Source organism: Manis javanica, chromosome 16 (genome assembly GCF_040802235.1).
Source record: "Manis javanica isolate MJ-LG chromosome 16, MJ_LKY, whole genome shotgun sequence".
In the NCBI taxonomy this organism is placed as follows: Eukaryota; Metazoa; Chordata; class Mammalia; order Pholidota; family Manidae; genus Manis; species Manis javanica.
This window is the reverse complement of record NC_133171.1, coordinates 42303359-42324782: the sequence shown is the minus strand read 5'-3', so window position 1 is coordinate 42324782 and position 21424 is coordinate 42303359. Positions and strand designations below refer to the sequence as shown.

The 21424-nt window shown below is 43.9% G+C and overlaps 1 protein-coding gene across 1 annotated transcript in view; it reads right to left on the bottom strand.

Moving 5' to 3' along the window:
- ADGRF5 (adhesion G protein-coupled receptor F5) overlaps nt 1–11535 on the bottom strand; it is an 87903-nt gene extending 76368 nt beyond the window's left edge. The window contains exon 1 of the mRNA XM_073224714.1: nt 11320–11535. The gene's annotated coding sequence lies outside the window, so the exon portion shown is untranslated. The remainder of the gene's footprint in view (nt 1–11319) is intronic.
- Nucleotides 11536–21424: the final 9889 nt, after the last annotated feature.

The window sequence follows — 21424 nt, the reverse complement described above, 5'->3', positions numbered from 1 at the left end:
AAAATTGTAGGTGTTCTTTCCTTTCTTTTTCTTTTTTTTGTAAACAAGGGGACACAAAAAGCATCCTGTATCCTTTCTTCCCCCGCCATTCTCTCACTCATCCCTATCCAGGTGCCTTTGGTTTTCCAGCCTCTTCCTGCCTTATCTATCAAGAAGGAAATAATAACCCTTGGGATATATGTTGCCCTTAGCCAGTCGGCCACACTCAAAGACACCCGTCTCATATTTCCACGTTCATAGCCCATTCTGTAAAGATCCAGATCCCAACTGCTTTAAAAGGTAGAGAAATTTTCTCAAAAGTCACAGCTTAAAAGCCCTTCAAAGGGGCAAACCCTTGACTGAAGTGTTTACTCTGGGCGACAAGTGACTTCCTGCTGTGCAAACGGAAGTTTCAAAGGGCTGTTTTCTAAATTCCAAAGAACCCTACAAGTCACCATATTTTTACCACTTGCAGATCAAAATGAAGCAGAGTATCAGGAATATTTTGGTTATGTTTTCTGGAACTACAGAAACATTTCAAGGTTAGAGGTGCATTATAACAAACAGGGTAAGATATTTAGTCATTCTTCCACCCAGGAACTTTCGATTAAGAATCACCCAAATAATTCTGGTTACGTTTCTGGCTTCACGCTCAGGGATTCTGCTCTGCAGAGGGCCACAGACCAGCAGCATCTGCAGCAACCTGGAAACTAGTTAGAAATGCAAATTCTTGTGCCCATCCAGACCTCTGTCTAAAGCATGTAGGTGCTGGGCTCTGCCATCAGTGTTTATACAAACTCCAGAGGTGAGTCCGATGCACACAAAATTTAATAAGCACTGAGATACAGCATGAGTATTTTTTTTACCACAGTGGTTCTTACTTCAAAAAACTCCTGACGCTTGGTCCCTAGACATAGGCCAGTTCAATCAGAAGCTCTGCATACTTTAGAGAACTACTGGCAGATAGTCGAGCTGCTTAGTTAGCTCGGAGGGAGTCTCTCCTCTCTCCAAAATGACATACAATTATTTTTAGCTAAAACCCTTCTGCCTCCACATCCAGCTTCCCCTCTCTCTGCACTTTCTTTGCATCTGAGTCTCCTTTCTTTGAACCCCCTTGGGGCCCTGTAAGCACTGTGTTCTCCAGCCTCTGCCTGTAAGTGCCTCCTTCCTCCATTTTCACTTGTCTAACTCGCATTGTCCTTCAAGGCCTCAGCCAAGGTCATCCCCTGCCAGGAGCAGCCTTTGGCTCCCTCTAGCTGTTCGTACACCTCTGCTCCTCACTTCCCTCTGCCAAGGTACTTTATGAACAGCATTATGATAACGTGCTTGCAGGCTCTTCCATGGTCCTGTGATCCCATTTCCCCACCTTCATCCTCAAAGCAGGACCTTGTTTATTGTCTATTGTGTGCTGAGCACCCAGCACAGGGTCGGGCACAAACTAATGTGCTTGGTGCCGAAGGAACACTTGTTATGAATGAACCCTTGTGGCGCATTATTAGAGGTGCTGGGAGAGGTTAAAAGCTTGAGCTACCAAGACAACCCAGATGCAAGTGCTTGTTCTACCACATGTTAGCTACGGAAGCTTGGGGAAGACACCTCATCTCTCTGTTCCTCGGCTGCTGGTGTTGATGAAACTTTTGTTGTTATTAACCCCTGTCTCTTGCTGAGAACAACTCCATCCCAGGGTCTGTGCTGAGTGCTTTGTGAAAAAACTTTATTCATGATGTTACTTTATTTGCACAACCATCTATGAACTAGTTAGCTATTCCCATTTGAGAGCCAGAGGCTTAGAGAGGTTAATCAACTTGCCATGCCTCATTTAAAAACTACATAGATTGAAGGTTAAACAAATTGAAGAAACTGAGTCCCAAACCCAGCATGGCACTGTACTACATTGTGATCCAAGACAAACATTACAATTTTTGTTTGTCTCTGCCAGGACAGAGACAAACAAAAATTAAACACACGATGGTGTGAGGGACAGTCAGTACAAGGTTCTCTTCCAGACTTGTGGTCCAGAGAAGGGTCACAAATTCAGCAGGAAGGATGACCCTGCAAAGATGAAACTATGAGGCAAAATTATTAACCCGCCCAGAGGAATGCAGGGAAGGGCCCCTTGAGCCACCGGTGCAAACATTTTTCTTAACACAGGCTGGCATATATTTCGTAAATATTGTTACTTATGCATAATTACATATGCATCAGACTGGAAGAAACATCTGTGGTGCTGGTTGAAAAATGTTGACTCCGTGGCACTGCCCCTCTGCCCCACCCAGCCCACTTTCCTGGCTTTGATTTAATAGGTCCAGGTAGAGCCTGGCAATTTGCATTTTGACCAGTGTTTCAGGCAGTTTGTCTGCTGGTGATCTCTAGAGCACACTTGGACAAACCATGTGTGTATCTCAGGTATTTGATGTCATTTACAGTTCTCTTGTATGAATATTTTACATACATTATTACAAAAACCCAAAACAGAGATTTTTAAGATAAATAGCAGCTCACATATTTTCTCCTTATAGCCCAAGGGAGGACCCAGCCTATATCATTACCCAGAGCTGGGTAAGCCTCAGGCCCTGTCCACTAAGACACATCCCTGCCTTGTGCACTCCTGGGAGATGGAGATGCGGGTGGATTCTGCACTGGCTCAGTGTTCAGGCTCATTCCCCTTCGGTCCCCATGATTCTCCTTCAGACAACTCAGCCACTCAATCTCTGTGGCTTCAAAACGATCAGCAGGTACAGCCATGGAATGTTTATGTATCACCAGCTCCCCAGTGAAGTGGTGACCTTGACAAAATATTAGTTCTGCTCCACCATGGCAACCCCACTTCAGAGGCATGAAGATACAATGCCATTCCTGACACATTCAGAAATTCTCCCTGAGGGGAAATTTCAATTCAACATGATGTCCAAGCTGGCATTCGTTTCTGTTTTTAAACAGGAATAGAAAACTCACATAGGAAGGGTTAAGAACCATGATTTTGACTTTGCGAAAGGGTGAAATATTGCTAGCAGTCTACCTGTAATTTAACTTAAAAATTATATTAAAATAAAAATGCACTAATACCCCCAAACAGTAAAGATATTATTGAAGCTCAAGGGTAAGTACACTGAAATGTCTGTCTGTAAAAGTTTTATGTCCCCAACTCTTCAACAAACATTTATTGAAAAGCGAATGTGTCAGGTACTATGCTAAGAACAAGGGATGAAAAGATGAATAAGAGGACATCCTTAATAGCCTCAGAAAAAAGCGCTTGTGAACAATTACTGAGAATACCAATGCAGAGACTCCGTAACAGAGGAGTGGTGAGGTGCTGAGAGGACACCCAGAACAGAGATCAGCTCTGCCCAGGGATGGGGACATATGGTAAAGGAAGACACTCTGGCATTTACAGTGGGCTTTGGAAGATGGTTTACTTGACAGAAAGGAAAGAAAAGGACTCCGGACAAGGGATACCAGGGCGGTGGTGCAGATGAAGAGACCTTGGTCCGGATCGTGGTCATGTGGAGGTTGCGGGAACAGCGGAGAGAAAGGAGCCTGCGGAGAAAACTGAGAAGATGGCAGCAGGAAAAGCAGGAGGGGAGCCAGGAGGCTGTGATACCCCAAAGGCAAGGGCAAGACTAGAAGAGGTCGTAGCTTACATGGTCAAATGCTTTGACATCGAAGTGAAATCGGTTTGGGGACATGGAGGTCCCAGAGAATCTTGGAATGAGCCTTTGCTAAGGTGTGCTACAGGAGGGCAAGCGGGGAGACCTAATGGAGGGCTTTGCAGGGTGAGTGGCTGGTGCTGACATGGAGACACGAACATCCATAATTTTTCCAGAATTTCTTGGTGAGGAGAAAAGGGAGATGGAGGAGTAGCTACTGGGTTGGGGAAGAGTGGCTGCTCTTACTGTTTTGAATGAGAAAGACCTAAGCAGGATTAAATGATAAGGGCAAGAACCAATCAGAGAGGAGCTCAGTGAGACAGCTGTGGGGAGCAGAGGGCAGGTGGGAAGGGAGGGAGCTGAGCTCTGGATGCAGGCAAGGACCCTCTTCCCTTGAGACCGGAAAGGAGGAGAAAGGCTTGGGATCTGAAGCAGATACTTTCATGGAGCAGGTGGTGGGAGGCCAAAGGAGTTATTTCCTCTGAGAAGGCAAAGCTGTCTCCTGTGAAGGAGGGGTGTGTACGTGTGTGTGTGTGTGTGTGTGCACCTACGTGTGTGTGTGCACGTGACACCTGAGGACAGAGGAGACATTATGAAAAGGTCTCTGGGGATAATTAGAGTCTCAGGTTGCGTGGGGGTTCACTTGCCTCTCCTGATCTTGCTGGACTGAGACCACACAGTATCTGGCTTCTTTGCACTCACACTAACAATACATGGGCATGTGTGTCTGGATAAATGCACAAATATGTCATATATATGTTCTTGAAGTTTCCTGCAGGCAGAACTTTTGCTTTCCTAGGTACCTAGCTGAGTTCAGGTATGTCACATGTGCTCAGAAAATAACTTGGCTGATTGAATGTTCAACTCATCCTGCCACTGCTTCAGCCACTAAGCAGATTCCAAGGGGAGAAAGCAAAGGGAGAGAGAGTCCTGCCCTGGGCACAGGCAAGTGGGATTTGGCCTGCATTTTAGCAGGAAAACATATTATGGTAAAGGAAGTAGAAATTTTACCTGGTCTGAATAATGCTGGGTGCATATAATGGTACTGAATGAAAGCTTTAACATGAAATAAGTTTTATGCTTAATTACCTATTTCCTCTCTGCTGACACATGCATATACTCTCTCATACTTAATGCAAACCTGCAAATGAACACACATGGCTAAGTCTGAAATCTTTCTGCCTCTTAGAAGGTTGGAAGTATGATTTCTCTGCAATGTGGGGACACAGGAGTGGTACACAGAAGAAAGGGTTAAGTCAGGATCTCTAGCAAGGCTTCCACTGGGTCTTTGAGGAGTAACAAAGAGAGGAAGCACAGCCTTTGTAGAAGGAAATTCCCAGGCCCCACTTGGACATTCGCAACCTGCCCTGTGAACTCCTGAGGGGTGTCTGATAATAAACACTTGCAAACAAAACAGTCCGAAAAGGTGTTTTTTTTACCAACATTCTTGCATTTTGACCAAAGGACTCAAACACCTTTTCCTGCATCTGTGGATCTGGAGGGGCCTGTACATCCACCTGCTGGCAGAGCCCAACAATACTATCCTGGCTCAGCGCCCTTTGCCTCTTGGGTCTTTGTTCAGGAGTTCCATCCCCATATTAGGGTCGCTGGAACGCAGATTGCACACAGCACACAGGGTGGGTGCGGGCCACCGCCTGCAGACCTGAGGCCTACCTCTTCATCTTCCATAGTGACCACCAGACACAACCTTGAGGGCTGCAACCTTGAATAACATAATACAGTGACCTTCTCCAGGAGGGAAGAAAACACTGCTAGTCAGTGCGCCGAGGAAGTGACAAATTGCTTTTCTTCCTCTGTAGTAGCAAAACAAAAACAAAAATAATAAGCAAAAAAAAAAAAGCAAACCCTAAAATAATAAAGACAAAAATAACTGCACACTTGATGGTAAATAATTTTCCAGAAATCCTTGAAAGGATCTCAAAGTGTATGAGTGCCCAAATGCAAGACCTTAAGCAGAAGTACAATTGAGTTACTTCGTCATTTTATACTCTATTCTTCCCAAAACTGATAGTATGCAAGGTTTGTTACATCCATTTTGCAGATGAAAATAAAGCAAGGATCAGAATCTGGGGTTTGGATAACAGCACAGGTTTGGGTGATTCAGGGAACTGACCCCTGCCCTTTCATCTGCATATGTATGTTGGGCTGTATGTATGTATGTGTGTCTGCTTTTTTTCACAATGTTTAACAATCCCTTTATTAATTGTAATCTAACCAAGAATCCTCAAGGCATGGGTGAGGGTTAGGTCCTCTTCCACAAATAGAAAGCAGAACCCTAATTTCTGAAATGTCATCACTGGTCTCTGGGATATTTTTAGGTTAAATAATCATATAGGTTTTCTCATTTGCATGGCGGGCTGCCTCCACCATGACCCTGGGGCTCAGGACCATGTAGACTGAGGGAATGACAGTATCCAGATTTCACTCTAGGTGGGGTTACCATGAGCCTTCCACTCAGGCCTCCTTCTGCCCTTTGTACTCTAACAATGCTCGGAAACACAGGCTTGTTAGAGGAAATTCCCAGGGCCATAGTTTGGACGTTAGACAGTTGCTTTGCTCTGCTGGGCAGGCTGATGTGCATCTAAAAATAAACATGCTGGTCTGCATGGATTTCTATGATTTTTCCCTGCATGGCTGATTACATGTCAAAGGGATTTTTTTTTTTAGTTTTTGTTTTTAAGAAAGCACACCTAGATGAACCTGGAGAATAAGATACAGCATGGCTGCATTTTGATTTGTCAAGGTGTAGCATTTGCTGATCCCATTTCAACGGAAAGGATTACTGCTTTTTTTTTCTGCCCAGGATTTCAGAACTAGATTGAAGCAAGCAAGACAAGCTTAGATGCTGTTCAAGCAACTACAGAAAGACATGAGGGTCCCCAAATGCAAGACTGACCAGTTCTTCCAAGTCCACAAAGGAAAAAGTATGAGCAGAGAACCGGGGCAGCTTGGAGCAATAATAGACATGTGCAGGACCCTCCTAAGCTCAATTCTCCCTTCTCTAAAAGTCTCCAGGTCCTGAACTGGCAGAACTGTTCTTAGAGTGGCTGTGTAGCAGCAAAGGCAAGCGGGGTGGGAAACAACAGCCAATGACCTTGACTCAGAGCAAGCTCACAGCTCCAGCCAGCTCTCTTCTCTCCCCAAGGGTGAGATATCCCACTCACAGTCCCTGTAATAGAGAGGATGCTAGAACCACTTAACTTGCACTTTTAAAAATTAGATTTCTGAATGGCTAAGAATACATATTCCTATAGTAGTATTTCCATTTTCTAGATTACAGCAGGTATTAGGATCAAAGCTGAGTCTTACTGTTACTTACTGGACCCTAGTTTGGCTGAAAAGTTACCAAAATGTGGCAATTTTCCATCCAACGGGGGACTGTGTTTGTAGCCCAAGAAGTAACCAACATCCCAGTTAACGAGTAACTCAAGAGGAGCCATTTGGAATGTACTTCTCCTACTTCTTTGTTCTCATTCCTTTTTTGGCTTTTCCCTGAAAGTCCAACCTTACTTCCATTGTTGTTGCAAAGACCCTATTTTAAAATGATCACAGCAGAAAGGGAGGGTTTGCTAGGAAAACTGCCTCTATGATCTAGCCTGGCAATTTGTTCTGCAGACCTTCATTTGCTGGTGAGGGTTGAAGCACTGGCATCACAAGACTCGGTAGCTTTGAGCGGGAAGGACCTTTGAGGTCATCACCCGGCCTCCACCCAGTGTGGGCATCCCTTTGGGAACACCCTGGCATGGTCCTCCAGGGTGCTGGCCCACAGCCCAGGACAGGGTGTTCCCCAGACCACAAGGCAGCTCACCCAGTTTTAGACCATTCTGATGGTGGGTAAATCCTTCCGCACATTGAGCTAAAACCTGCTAGCCTGTAATTTCCACTCATCAACCTTCTGTTGACCTCTTGTCCCACATAGAGCAATCTTTAAATACTTGAAGGTGGCCTTCATGTGCTGCAAGGCCAACTTCATACTTCAAATGTTCCCTGGTTCCTCAACTGCTCTGCAAATGACAATTTTCCCATTTTCTCCATCTTGGCCAGCCTCCTCTTCTAAGATCTTAGGTATTTCTTGAGACAAAACATTTGGCACTTAAGCTAAGTTATCTCTACAACCTCGTATGCTAAATATGACCTGCATTTTCAGACACAAAGCCAAGACATGGCTAGATTCAATTGCTTATTCAAGGAAGTGGCAGATCTTGCTAGCCCACCATGTGCCTCTGATTAAAAGGTATAGCCAAGGTTGATATCACCTACAGTCTGAGGTTTGTGATAGGTCTTGAGAAATCCCACATGCAGGTTTCCATCCCTGTCAGTGCTAAAACTTGCACTTACTAACAGAGATTGATGTTAATTTGAGAGGTTAGGAAGTGATCAGCAGAAAACAGCTCAGCAGCTGAAAGGCAACTGTGGACAAGGTGGGCGTGCAGGAGGTATGGAGGCAGAGGTGCCTGAGGAACAGAAGCAAGAAGGGAATCAGGTCTGGTACACATCTTGTTTGGAAGCTTCAGATAATGAGGGAGTAAGACAAGAAGACAAAGAGGAAACAAGCCGTCCCTCGAGAGGGCCTGAACAGACAGCTTCACACTGAGCCTGGTGGCTGTGTCTGGAGAAAAAATAGCAAGTATTTGATTTCTCCCAGCTGTCTGTGCCTATGGAGGGCTTGCAGACAAAGGATGCTGTGCTCTCCTTCAACCCCGGGTGCCAGTTGTTGTAATCACAGCAACCATCATTTAATGTGCTGGGGCTACGACAGAAGCATTTCACCAAGTGCCATAAAAATCACAGACTTGAGGGTTACCTAGTATGAGGTGGACTAGATGAGGGGAAAGGACATCTGATTAAGACACGCATGTTTAAGTAGGAAAAGGAAAAGCCTACATGTCATCAGAAAGGGAGTCTTTGCAGCTGTGCGGCAGTCAGGGCCTATCTATATGTCTACAGGCTTCTAGATTTTTCCTGCACTACTTGGTAGAACTACTTCCTTCTCTTCTCCTGGCTGCTATCCAAAAGCAGAGATTGCCTGAGGAAGACACTCCCTCTTTCCTCTGCCGCTGCACCTCAAGCCAGCTCTACACCCAGCAACCAATGCCAACCAGAGACGCTGGGCACTGATTCTAGGAACCACTGTGCAGCACGCTCCATGGAACGTAACAAAGGACATTCTATCGTTAATGGCTAAAGCTGAGCACATGCATCATAATGAGACGACTCCTTCAGATCTGTTCTTTGCCACTTTGAGCCAGAGAACTACAGACTACTGACTTTCAAAAAATCATGCAGCATTGAGAGTAGGTGAGTAAAGGCTCCCTGGATATCATTTTCTCTGGACAACTGTGAAAACAGGGGCTTCTTGTCCTTACAGCTCTGTTTCCTGTTCACTACTTGAGAAAATCATGGCTCAGAGAATGGGTGCGGACCCACCCAAGCTCACATGGCAAGTGAGTTGCAGATGTAGGACTACATTAAAGCCCCCAAGCACAGCCCAGCTTGCTTGCTCCTAAATCTCACTGCATTCAAGCTCCCAGTGCCTTTATTTGGATGTGCCCATATTTGATAGAGATCAGATTCTCAGTTGTCCCTAATGCTTTTTAGGCAGAAGCAGCATAGAGGATGTTAAAGTGTGCCCTCTCTATGGGGAGTCGCATGGAGGCAGTACTCACATCCATGTCCTTTGCTGTTATACCCCTAGCATGGAGCACAGTGCCGGGTATGTGGAAGGTACTTAGTACATATTTGCTGAAAAACAACTTGGAGTGGTGGAGAAAGCGGGGCACTGATAGAGAAACAGCTGATGGGAGAAACTATCCACTGAGACATTAAGAAAGAGATTCTAAAAGTATGGCACATAGTAGGTACTCAAAATATTGGATGAAAAAAAATGAATCTAGCAGCCCCATAAAGGGAAGTATGGGAAAATGTTACAGGGATAAGCAGTCTCCTAGGAAAACTTCTAACTATAGATCTCTATCTGGCCATTAATTTGGATTCTTCAGGCAATAGAGCCATTCATCTGTTCATTCATTAGTTCACAAATTCAAAAGCATGGACTGAGCACAAGCTATGTGCCTGGCATTGTTTCAAGGACTATGGATTCAGAAATAAAAGAGCAATCACTCCTCAAGGATGAAGGTAATCACAGCAACCATCATTTAATGTGCTAGGGGCTATGACAGAAGCATTTCACCAAGTGCCATAAAAACCAGAGACTTGAGGGTTCCCTAGTATGAGGTGGACTAAATGAGGGGCAAGGACAGGTAACAAATCAGGCTTTAGTGGTAGCTGGGTGGAGAAGATGAATGATAGTGTCCTGGACAAGGAGAACAGCGTGCAGAGACACAGGTAGGCATTAGAGCGCTCACGTACTGGGGAAGTGGAAGGTACTCAGTGCTGCTGGAAAGACAGGTGAGAGGTGAGGCTGGAAAGGATGATAAGGGGCAGACCTTGGAGGTCTTTTCTGCTTTACTTTTGTTGGGTCTTCTCAAACTTTAAAGTGCATTGGAATCACCTAGGGACCTGGTTACAATGTAGATTTAGTAAGTGTGGGGAAGGAATGGAGAATTCGCATCTCTAACAAGCTCCCAAGTGATGTAAAATAATAGCTGATCTCTGACTTTAGGTAGCAAGGCTGCAAAGCAACGGGTGTAATGGAAATGTTTCACTGAGGACAGTGACATTATCAGAACTGCATTTCCCCAAGAATGCTGTAGCAGGATATGGGGGTGGGATGGAGGGAGACTGCGCTGAGGCAGAATACACAAGTGGCAAGGAATTACAGCCTAGAGAAGGATAGTCAGTGTTTAATAAACAGATGTAAATTGGCTGATATTTTATGAAGTTGCTATAAGATATTTCTCGCAAAGAAAAGGCTGGTTGTGAAGACAAAATGAAACAATAAAAACATAAGAGGCCAAAAATAAAAAAAATCCAGAGAAATACATACTGTGATTTGAATAAGACTTGACCCCTCCCTGAGTCTCAATCGATACATCATCTAATCCCCACGAGTGACCAATAAGGGCAGCCTGCTAAGGGGTAAGCACCATTTCTAAGACAAATACCACAACGGAGTAAATTAAATCAGCCTTCTCATCTATCACTTGATGTATCTTGTCACTTCTTGTCTCTGATTTCAGGAAACTTCAGGAAGAGCAATAGTTTCATAGCAAATTCTGGAAAATATCATGGAAATCCACCAGATCCTGAGTGAAATGCCTGTTCACTTACTTATAACTCATAGGTCCTGTCAATTAGAAACACTAATTTCTATGCTAGAAAATGCTCTGTCAACTCTTGGACATCTTTAACTGAAAGAAAAAAAAATTCATGGTTTATATCATCTAAAAGAAAAGGTAGGTAATCAACTGTTTTCCTTATGCAGAAGCCAGAAAATGCAACTTCTAATGACATTTGTCCTCTGAAGAAAATGAGAATTGGCCTCATATTCTATGTACTCCACTGGCTGGCATTCTTTGTTCAAAGACAAATGGACTAAAAAAAAAACCCAAGTATCATCTCCCTTCTCACTTCTTTTCCTCACAGTCCTGGAAGTCCATAAATCTCAACAGGACACACAGGTTACAACACACAGAAAACTCGAAAAGCCATATGGACACACATCTACTTCAGAACAGCTCAATTCAAGACAAAAAGTAATTCAGGGACCTACCTTTCCCTTTGATGTTGGCAGACTCTGGAAATTTAACCCTGTGCTGGAGATTTTGCCAAGAACCCCTTAGGTGAGGTGAGACTCAAGGGCCTCCTATTCAATCACACAGCCACAGGAGGGTGTGGTTTCACCAGACCAGACCTCAGGTCCTCTGAGCTCACACAGACCTTAGGGAGCAGAGGTGAGCTGCCTTCTGTTCTCTGCTGCAGGAAGAGGCCGGGAGACACAGTGGGGCTGGAGGTGGGGGCGGAGGCTGGGAGAAGGGAAGTAATATGGGAACTGCAATAAATAAGGGATCCTCTCCACATGATTTCCTGTATTCGGTGCCTGTTGCCTCTCTGTAGCCTCCCTAGAGGAAATCAGACATTTAAGCTTGTCCTTTGGCCACTGGAAAGAAGAGAATAAACATGTTAAGAACCATGACAATGAGAATGACCAGGGTAGCCGGCAGGTTGCCGATGGGCCAGCTAGCTTTACCTTTTATCAAGTGCTTTCTTCCTGAAGTTTCTCCAAGTGTTTAACTCTGCAAAAGTCAAGCATGTGCCCTTGTCCTCTCCCACCGAGCTGAGGCATTTTCTGGCCACAGTCCAGATGCAGTACAGAGCCGCTGGTGAGAAGCGGGTCGGGACGGGGAAGCCTCTCTGTCTTCAGGAAAGCTGTTGACATTGGAGGGGGAATCTTGAAACAACTCCTGAAGTCCTCAGGCCTTTTTGCCCTAGGGTTTAAAGAATTATCTGAAGGCTAAGAATCCACAGAGTGCTGAAAGCAGGACCCCCTACATAATTTGTGGGGCTCAGTGCAAAGTGAAAATGTGAGGCCATTCATTCAAAAATTGAAAGTTTCAGGTTGGTGACACCAGAACATTACATCAAGTGCAGGGACCCTGCTGAGCGTGGGGTTCTGTGCAACTGTGCAGGCAGCGCATCCAGGAAGCCAGTCCTGCCTATAGGAAGAAGGTTGGAACTGTGTTTTTAACCAGCCGACTTATCAAGAGGCCTGGACTGTCAGTCAACATTTCGTTCTAAGGCCTTGAACAGCAGTGCGCTCAGAAGCTGGTTCAGGATTGTGGATGCAAGCAGGCCCAGACCATAAACTTATCACTGCATTACAAATCATACCGAGAGGCTCCTTGCCAATCTTAGGCTCACCTACAGTCCATCTCCTCTTGCAGTCAAGTAATCTCTCTCAAATGCAATATTCATAATATGATTCACATGCTTTAAGTCTTTCCATGGCCTAGGAATGAAGGCCAAACATGGCTTACAGTCCCTTCAGGACCTGGCACTGGCTAACCTCTCCCACCCCACCTCAAAGCCCACCTCCACCTGCCACCCCATCTCCCCCTTCTCATTCCCTCCTTCCTGGCTACTTCCACTCATGGGAATCTCTCCATCAAAATGCCCTCCCTGGAACCCCAGCCCTTCAAATCCCACATCCTCCAGAACACATTATTCTGATCCCTGAGCCCCCCTTTGGTGGTTCTTCCTTGGCAAACCATGCTTCTCTCATGCTTAGCCCCCATAACTCCAAGTGGTGCAGCCTGACCACTTGTGTCCAGGCTCGAGCTGGGCTATAAACACTGCAAAGTCATGTGTTTCACCCAAGACCTCAGGCCCAGGAAGGGGTGACTGGGCAAGTTTGGTGTTTGGAGGAGGAGCACAGTTCATTGCCGTCATCCCCTTGTGGGGAAAGGGTGTGCCTGTGACTCAGAGGGAAACCTGGAGAGCATTGTCAGGGTCTCACAGTTCAACCTCTAGCAAATAGAGTGATTCCACCGGTGATATTGCAGTGCTGCTGTTCATATTTATTAAAATGTACAGTTTATCATGTGTTGTTTCTCACAGGGACTATATTGTGAGTAGGAAGCAACCTTTCTTCAGAAAATGAAGCATTAGACATGCCAATGAGAAGAGGACTGAGCTGGCAAAAGGTGAGAGGAGATTGGGAGAGAGCAGGAGGTGGCAGACGGGCGAAGGGAAGGGAAGAGGGAGAGAGGGGAGAAAGGTGGGAAGACAGAAGGCGGCAGAGGTAAGGACGGGAGAGCGGAGAGGAGGCGCAGAGGCCTGGCAGGGCTGAGAACAGTGGAGCAGAGGGGACAGCAGGAGCATGACTACCAAGGTCAGCGTTTCACCCAGAAGCGTGTGAAGGCGGCTCTGCCCCCTTCCCGTCTCTGGTGCCTTTCCTATGCTCCCTGAGAAGTCAAGCTGGTGTTTCCTAAAAGTCACAAGGCTGAGAGTGGGGTCAAAGGACATGCCACAATGCTGCTCTAATGGCACAGAGTTAGCTTCTGCATTTTGTTTGGATTCGGAAACATTTTTAAAACCACTTAATCATTTCTCATTTCATGTTTGAACACTTCCATGGCAATGTTACTGAGTCTGTATTCTGGTTACTTCTCATGGTTCCTCTGAAGAAAAGATTGCTTCATGTACGTGTAAGCACTGTGTTGAGCCGAGGAGCCCCAGCAGAGGTTGTCTGAATAGACTGCAAACTACAGTAACAGAGATTCATGGTCCAACATTTATACAAGTCTGAATATCTAGTTTTGTGCAATTAATTGTAATTTAACATAAGCATAATAAAGCAAAGATTTATTAAACCAATAGTTCTAGCTTTCTTCATAGAAGACAGTGATAAGCAAAGGCACATACCTCAGGTATTTAATAGTTCTTTAAAATAGTTTTCAGGAATTCTGGCTGCATAGAGAACCATCCAGAAATCTCTTGCTATCTATCAATCAGCGACAGCAAACCCTTCAACAAAGGGGACAGTGGCACTTTGCCAGGTAGAGACCAGAAAATATCAATATGTTTGTGTGGTTTGGTTTCTCTTTAATGTGGCATTTGTTGTAGTTTCAATTGATGTCATGTGCAATATTCTTTATAATATCAAAGAAATAAAGTGACTTATCTTTAAGGAACAGTCTAGTCGGTCAGTTCAGTCTGCTCCCTAACTCTCACTGCCAGATAAGCAGGTCAACATAAAGGCTTTTTAGTTCTGGCTTGGTTTTGATTTTTTACTTTTGAAATAAATTTGCCATTAATTCCATTATTAGGGAGGGAAAAAAATGAACACATCTAGCAGCTCAATGTGGAAATTCGGATTTTTCTGGAGAAGAGTGATTCCTGATTTTGGAGGAATTATGAAAGATGTAAACGATCATAGCACGTAACAGAGCAAATGCGATCTGTTGGGCGCTCAAAGATAGCTCAGGCAGACATGCAGCTCGTTCTTCACAAGTCCAAGTGCCTTGTGACAGGACGTTGTCCTGCCAGCTTTGCCTCCACCTATAGGAGAGGTGAGGCTAGTCTTGTCCGAATAACTGTTTTTCTCTTTGCCAACTTCTAATACCACATTTATCACTGAAGATGTCACTGAGAGGGGGCTCTGAAGGAGTTGTATGACTTTTGTAATTTTATTGACACAGAAAAAAGGAAATGTGCACTCCATAATATCAAACCATCAAGGAGGGAGCATATTCAAGAAACATCAGTAAGACTATTCTTCGGGGGAAAAATGTTCACCTTAGTTAAGACCACTATCATAATCTTTCGTGGAAAATAAACATGTCAGGAGAAATTGAAAGGGAGGGAGGGTTGGAAGAAGGAAGGTAGGAAGACATAAGTCCAAGTGTTTTGGGGAACTAGGAATTCTCACATACTGCTGAGTATTTTGAGGGGGCATAGGAACTCTCACACTGCTGAGTGTTATTTGATAAATCACTTTGGAGAGCAATTTGGACTATCCAGGATAGTTCAAAATTCTGGTTAGCATAATATATATACATATATGCTGGGGAAATTCTGGCCCGTATTACAAGAAGAAAAATACAAGTGAGTTCAACTGCTCCACTCTTTATTTTTAATACTTAGAATCCAATGAATCATATATATGCATCAGTAGGGAAACAGAGTTTTTAAAAATTTAGTATTACTTCATGAAAAGTGAACCAAATCTCTATCAACATGGATGAATAAGTTTTTATAAAGTGAAAAAAAAAAAGGTCAGAGTGAAAGAAGGCAATTGCAGAAAAATATGTACACAATGATGTACTATGAAAGAAATACACAGGAGAAGGAAGGTATGGAATAGGACCAAGCAGGGAATAAAAAAGATTTTTCCATTTTATTCTATGTCTTTGGTATTAAAATGAAACAAAAATGGAAGAACATCAGTACTTTAATTGTGCATGGCAGGTAACACAGATGCTTGTTTTTCCCTGTAATTTTTATTTGAAAGATTAAGAAAGCCAAGTCACTAAAATAGTTTTTTAAAATAGAGACGTTTTGAGTCCTAGATTAAACACATCCCTTTTCACATCCTCCACCTGCAACTGTGGTAGGAAAATAAGTTATTAGAAAAAGAACTCTCGGGAAAATCATTATTATCTTCAACCTTGATGAAACGGCAGTGCCTGGCCGGATCTCAGGTCTGCTCACCTCTTCAATGTGAGGTGAAAGCTTGTATCCCCGGCGGTCCCGTCAGATGCAGTGTCTCCGCAGGGTCTGTGCATTTACTGAGAGCTCGGCATCCTCCACTTCACGGGCTCTTTGCTACAGATACAGAAGAACCTGTAAAACGTCAATGACTATATCTGAAGATTTCCCAAAGACAATTTACTTTACAAATGTATACACTTTAGGAAGTTTGAAAAGGAAATTATTTTATTTGAATGATGTAAAGAAGAACTTGTTTTTTTGTTTTGTTTTTTTTAAATTACACTTAGGCATTCGGCCTCTGAGTAAAAATCCTGTCTTGTTTGGTTGGCTGGTTTGCCTGGTGGAGTTCTGGCCACAAACTAGTGTGTGGTGAGAATACACTGAAGAAACTTTTTTCTTTAATTTTAGAGACTGAGGAGGAAGCTGTGGTTTTGTGAGAAACGTCCTAGATTTCTTTAACCTCTGACTTTTCTATTGTGTAAGGGATGGTCCTTGCCTCTGACTCACTCACTCCCAGTCTTGTTATTCAACATCTCAGACGAAAACGTGAGTAAAGAGAGACCATGTCTCTTGAAAGGTGTGACTGAGGGAAGTCACCTCCCCGTCCAGGAGACCTTACTGTGGGGCCGCGGCGGCCTGTGGGGATGCAGCTCTTCCTGGATGTCCACACCCGCGATGAGGCATTTCTAGGCCCCGCCAGAAGTGCAGGCTTGGACTGAACTCCCCCTCCTGTCTCAGGAGCCTCTGTGGCCAGATCCCGTTCTGTCCCCCGAGCGTCCCGTGTTGGTCACCACATGTGCCCCCCAGGCACTAACCCTCCCCTCCCCCTGTTCCCCTCCGTGGTCCTCGCACCTCTCCATCACCCCTTGCTCCCCCCTCTCCCCCCTGGCTCGGGCTCTTGCTCTTCACTCCGCCATCATTCTTTGTAATTTATTTCTGTGCTCTGCCTTTCAGGACCCTGACGGCTCACGTCCCTGAGCTCCTCAGTGCCAACAACTTCCACCCCACCTGAGCAGATCACCATGCGTTGTCACAATACCGCCATCTGGAACTGCCTTAATCTCCAGTAGATATTCTGACTTTGAATTTTTGCAGGGGAGCATTTCGTCAGTTCCACGGGACACCTGTCTTCCTTGAGAGGCCCCATTCTTCTTAGCCTCCAACTACTTCAAGCTACTCTTACCTTCCTATCAAACCCAGATGCCATAGATCGCTGTTTAAATACTTTCTAGGCAAATACTTTTCCATCATATCTTTCTTTTTTGACATTCCACTGCGCCATTGGTTATTCCCTGTCCTGGGGGACCCACCAGTCCATCTTCCCTGCTCTCTCTGTGACTGGTGGGGGGGGTGGCCACAGAAGGTCACTGAAGAGGTATTCCCGCTGCAAACCACAGCAGGGCCCTCGTACTGCTTGGCAAGGATTTCTAGGCCTGAGGAGCCTACTTACGCTCTTCAGATACCACCCCCTCACATGTCCTTTGTAACTATCCTCTTGTGGTGTGTTTAATCTCTCCCTTTCACCTCTTAATCTTTTTGCCTGAAAACATGTTCGTATCTCTCACTCCAAAAACTCCCTTCTCAACACTTCGACAAACCTCACCTTAACTCTGCCTACTTGTGAATCACCATCCCACCTTGCCCCTTCCATTTCCACCCAAACTTACTAAAAAATTTACTAACTGATAATTCCCCAGCCCCTTCCTCCTCCCTCTGAAGCTCCAGTGATCCGTCTCTTTCTCCAAATCGCCCTCTTTGAAGTCACCGGTGATGTTAGGCTAACGAAGGCTGGTCCCAGCTCTCATCTTTGTCATCTTGAAACCTTTAACATGTCAATCAATTCTTTCTTGACACTCCTCTCTCGTTTTCCTTGCCACCTGGACTCTCTATCCACACATTTTCTATTTCTTCCCTCCCGATTTTTTTCCCTCTTTCCTCTTGAAGTGAGGACATTTCCCCAAGTACCTTACATCCCTTGTCTATTTTGGGCACCACTGTTCTTCTCCTTCTTCATGTTCAAATCAGGGCTCTCTACCTTCACCTTCCCAGCCTCCCTCCTTCCCTCAAACCCCAGTCAGTTTCCAGAACCTGCTGACTACTACCTCCGCTGATTTTTCCCGTATGTCTCTTTCTTTGTACATCAACCGCCATCTCTCCCTGCCTGCATTTATCTCTTCCAGCCTGAACTATTGAAAAATTACCCTCATTCTTTCCTCCCCTGGACTCCCTCCTTCTTGCCATCAACACTCTGCTGTCAGGTTAATTTTCTTAAAGCACTGCTGTGATTTAGGCACTGTCTTCTCAAAAACCCTTCCGTGATATACACACACTGCCTATCAAGAAGATTTACTCTTTAGATTGTCATTCAAAACCCTCCCAGTCTATGCCCAGTCCGCCTTTCCAGTGTGACTTCTGCCCTTCAGTACTTAGCTTTGGCTCCGGACCCAAATGAACCTTCTTCCCTCCTCATCTTTTGCTTTCTGCGAAGAGCTGATTCTGGCTGGAGTCATCCATCCCCGTCTCCAACAGGCCCACGTGCCCTGCATGAAGTCCAGCTCCTACACAAACTTCTCTCTGGCGAATGATGCCAGAAATATCTTTCCCATCATATTGTCTGTGTTACTTTAGTAGTTCTTCCTGTCTTACATATTATCTATTTGTGATTTCATAACCCAGTTATTCAAATAAAAATAATAATAACAGTGACAAAAAACTCACTGAGTATCTACTATACACCAAGCCCTTGGCATATTAACCTATTCAATTTTCCCAATAATCTGATGGGATAATTTCAGCTTTTTCCATATGATAGCAAAGGAATGGCTGGAGAGATTCCATCCCATGTATTGTGGGAAGTCCACCAAAGCCCAGCCCTCCCACTTTCCATTCCTCTGGGATCCCCGAGAAGGAGGTGTGGGCCAGAGTTGAGCTCTTCCGAGCTACTGTCCCAGCAGCTGCCCTGGATCCTGCACCAAAGGGTTTACTGCCAAGCCGCTGGGCTTCGATCCTACTTTGCGAGCCCACTTCCTTCATGACTTTAAAGCTCCATTAGCATAAGTCTGTTTGGTGGAAAAGATTTTTTCAAAGGGCAGTAGTTACATCAAAGCCCAGGAAACAACTTACACTGATCAGTAGATTTATTGTCTGAAGTGCCTCTGCCACGGCTCCACAGGGAGTGTTTCTGGCCAATGCTCTCCTGAAGCCGCCATCTACATCAGGCGGCTGGGCTTTTCTTTCTTTCCAGAGCTTCCTGACTTCTCCCTCCTTCCTCTCTTCTGGGTCCCATCCTCTCACTGCTGTATAAATTCACAATTCCTCTCACTCCGTGATGCAAGATAATTCATTTCTTTTCTTGTTTTGCACCCACTCATCCAAATGCCAGGGGCTTTCAGCTTTTACCTCCAAAATGACCCAAGTAAGGTACTTCTAAAATAAGTACCCATCACAATGCTATCCCCTTAGAAAGCTACAGGACTCTTATCAGCTTAAAAAGCAACATTTTATTTTTCTTCCTTACCTGTCTATATATCCTATCTTCCTGGTATATGCATGTTTTATTTTTATACTGTATTTTAAGCATCTTGACTGTATCTTTTAACCAGCTTTGTATCATTCTCTGTACCACATAGTTGTTGAATAAATTAATTCATAAGAGAGAAGAAGGCTAGATGGCATGAAGGCTTTTAGGACAGATAAAGAGAAGGGAAGATAATATCTTAAAAGCCCCTTTTTCATATTTGCAAATGACTCGAAGCTGGGAGATAGAAAAGTGCACAGAAGTGAAATTCAGCAGGGTGTTGAAAGCTCTGTACTATTTCCAAAATGCACTGCCTCCTTACTTGGGCCTTGGTTACAAAGTGTATTTATGTAAATAGTGAACATTTTGGGAAATGATGTGAGGTATTCTCCCTCAACCTCTTTTTCTCTGGAATGAGAAATGTAGGAAAAATAAGCTGCTGTCAAGGTCTCCAAGGACTGAAGCCTCAAGCCAGGGCGTGGGCAGCATGCATTGAAACCACTTCCTCTGGTTTATCATTGTTGACATGGCCCTAAAGCTAATGTGTCAGTTCATTCCCAGGAGATGACTTCCATTCTCTCTTTCTCAATAAGTTGTCATTTCTTCTCACAGAAAGAGTAATTTCCCAGCTATCAATTCTTCAAATCCACTGGAATTTATAAAAACGTGTTCCTTTCTCCTCTCTGAGAATCATGAAGAATCTTCTTTGTTTAACGTGCTATGTTCCTAATCACCTAGCTATTTTAGGCAGAAAATTGGCCAACACCACCAAAGACCTGACAGTCCTATTCCAGTCTCTGTGCCAGGTTTTGTTCCCAGCACTGGAGACCCAAGCAACTAACAGGCCTAGCAATTAAATAATTTCATGACTATTTAAGTTTAGAAACACTTTAACCTTAGAATCTTGACCTTACTGAAGTTTGACTACAACTTGAATGTAACTCGGAAAGAATCACAATCGTCTATCATCTCAACTGTCCTCCCCATGTTCCTGTCTCTGATGGAAATGGATAGAAATAAGGATAAGGCAGTTTGAAAGTCACAAAGAAAGTTCTATTCTTTAAATATAGTCATTTCCTTGGGAATGCAGAATTTATTTTTAACAAAACCAAAACTTTGAGAATAACAATAATATCACCAAAATTGCTATCATTTATTGAGAACTTGTCATGTACCAGATAGGATGCTGGATTAAATGATATTTCTCCCAGTTCTGATAACAGCTCTGAAAAGAGGGTATAAAGACTTCCATCTTTGATAGGAAACTAAATGCTCTCAGAGGTTATACAACTTATTCGCAGCCACTCACCTGCGCTTTAAAAATATGGTTACTTTGGGGATCTCATAGTAAATACTGAATAAATGAATGAAGAAAAGGTGATTAAATATATAAACCAGTGACTTCCTGATACACCCATGCTGCCTATGTAATTGTCCATATGCATGGAAAATAAGCACAAACAATAACTACAATCTTAGTAATAAAATTGTGCAGAAAATCAGTAATTTGGGGTAAATAAGATTTTTACATTGACATCTGATATTTGAGAGGAACTGGTCTAAGCAAATGGAGATGAACATTTTGGGGAATTGCAGTCACTGAATTTTACTTGAACACTTCTGGTTTCATTTCTCTTTGCTACTAGTACTTCTCTTCACTACTTCATATTTACCATCACAAGTGTTCTTTCCATTGTTGTATGGAAGAAAATGAAACATCCCTAATTACTTGGTGGCAGAAATTCAAGGGCAGTGACTTTCAACCCTCAATATTTTATGATCCTTTATCACTATTAGAGAATCTGGATAAAATACTGATAGGAGCAAAAATCCCAGCCATTCCTGCCCCCCAAACCTGTACATCCAGTAAAGATTATCAATATGTTCACAGATACTGAGCTTTCTTGATCTTTCATTTTAAGGGTATAAAAATTTCAATAATACTCTAGTTGATAAACATCATTACATTATGGATCAAAAAAATGGTAAACTTTGAAAAAGAAACTCACTAGTAGTTGAAATGATTCTGTTATATAAAAAGTACAATAGTGCTATTGGGAAGGAAATGTATTGTTTTGACTGAAACACAAGCAAAATTTCCTTTAGGCTAATAAAAATTGGACTGCTAATGTTTTGGCTATACCTGAAA